The following is a 2,388-nucleotide window of genomic DNA, read 5'->3' as shown; positions in this document are numbered from 1 at the left end:
AGATGCTGAATGGGCTATTCAATCCAGCCCAAATCAGCCTTGTTAAGGGCCTAGTTGGCCCCTATATGAGTTAATGGGATTACCTCCCAATCCTAACTCAACTAATGTACTAACTACAATTAAGGCAAGCGATTAGTCCAGTATGTTGATTTCTCTCGGCGATCCTCTGACGAACTTCTCAGTGAGTCTTTTGGCGCACTTCCGGCGAACTCCCGACGAACTCTCGATGATCTTCCAACGAGCTCTCGGTGATCTTCCAATGAGCTTCTGGCAATGAACTCTCTGCGATCTTCCAATGAACTCTCGACAATCTTCATGCGAGCTCTTGGTACATCGTTCGAATCTTTGATTCCGGCTCATCATCTGCTTTATGTCTTATTGCTATCGTAGTTTATCTTGCACACTTATCTCAACACATATATTAGGTTAAACAATTTATCAATTGATTTCATCATCAAAATTCGAGATTCAATACGAACTTTCGACGAGCTTTCACTACATCGTCCGATCCTTCGGTGTATCCCCCGATTCATCTAGCCCGATGCTTGATCATTGACTCCGGCACAACTTTGAATCTTATTTAATCATTTTGCCTTTCTCATGATTATAGTTAGTCCTACATCACTTATCTCAACACATGGATTAGATCATTAATTCACTAATTGATTTCATCATCAAAATCCGAGATTCAACACCCTTGCCATGTGGATCACCACAAGAGAGGAGGATGGTTCACCTCTTTCATCCTTTCCCAGAGATCTGTATGTTTTCAAGGATATACGATCTCTCTATGTAACATATCTTTCTTATATGCGTAGTTTTCGATTTTACGGGTTTTTGCATAATAATCTTCGCACGATGATGAAACCTTCTTTTTCTGTGGGAAATTATGAGATTTTATTTTTTGTTCCTCCATTATGCATGTGATGTTACCTCAAATTTTCCAACAATGGGTTGGTCGTTCCTTTGAATGCTAATCTCGGATATCCGCTTCTCTGATTGACTTCTTTCCCTCCATCTCTATGTATATTTCCCTCAAACAATCGTGCATGTTGGTTGCCCTTAACATAGCTCTGCTAGGTCCCTCACATTTGCATGCAAAGTGTTTCTAAGTGTACTTTTCTCAATCTAATACCATATATTATAAACTTAGCTGATTTTGCTTAAGTTGTGTAGCACCCTTTCATGTCTATCGATAAAGGGTTAACCTCCTTAAAACATCTTATGGTCCCATAAGAACCTGTAAAAGAGAAGATGAGTTAGAGAAATTATTTAACTTAGGATTCCATAAGTAAACATTCCAATAAATACTTGATAGGTAATATAAATTATAAACATATAAATCGTAAGCTTTAAACATTCATGCGACAAAGGGTCCAAGGTGGTTTATTGTAGTCAAAAATCCCTAAAAGTACCCACATGACATTGTTACTAAATAAAACAACAAACTAACCTTAGACAATACCCCCAAGGCCTATCTAGCTATGTGCTAGCTGCCCCATGGTGTTGTACTAGCTAACACTCTATATTATTCTTTAGAGCTAGAAAATCCTCAAAATGGCTATATTGATGATATATTTTTGGATAGTTTTGTCTCTACATGACGACTATATACAACCTGTATTTACAAGACTAAAAAAATCACAAAAGCCAACTAAAATAAGATTGTCAAACCTATACAAGTCCTCTACTTGCTATACAAAATATTAACTAAATTGAAAGATACAAACATATACAAGCATTATATTGAACATTTTTTGTAAAAATTTATCCATGATAACATGCTATCAACATAGACTATATGCACTCCCGAAGCAATAGACAAAGGTGAGAGCATGACAATATCGATTGACGAAGCCAAGGGTGAGGATGATGAGATGCATTACTGCAGAAAAATAAGGGCACCATAAAAGAAAAAAAACATAAAAATATCATCTTATATATTCATAAAAAGAAAAGGTTTTTAGAAAATCATCTTATATATTCATAAAAATATCTTAAAATCACATATTTGCACGATATATGTGAATCATAAAAATATCTTAAAATCTCAACGTAAATGTGTCAAATATGGAGAATGTTTCTTTTGGTAACTCATTTATTCTGTTCTATATTACAGTAGATAATGATTGATATAACATGAAATTATTAATTTGTAGTAATTGAAAGTATTTCAAGAAAATGTTAAAAGATTCGGCCATTTCGGGTCGGGTTATCGGGCTCGATCAACATCTTCCGCTCCGTCGAGCAAACGAAGATGGAAGCGCAGTCGACAGATTTGTAGCGCCCCGACTTTTCGGGTCGGGTTAACGGGTTCGATCAACATCATCCGCTCCGTTGAGCAAGCGGAGTTCAAAGTTTTCTCGAACTATTTGTAGCCACACGTTG

Source organism: Musa acuminata, chromosome BXJ1-4, assembly GCF_036884655.1.
Source record: "Musa acuminata AAA Group cultivar baxijiao chromosome BXJ1-4, Cavendish_Baxijiao_AAA, whole genome shotgun sequence".
Taxonomy (NCBI): Eukaryota; Viridiplantae; Streptophyta; class Magnoliopsida; order Zingiberales; family Musaceae; genus Musa; species Musa acuminata.
This window is presented reverse-complemented; position numbering follows the sequence as displayed.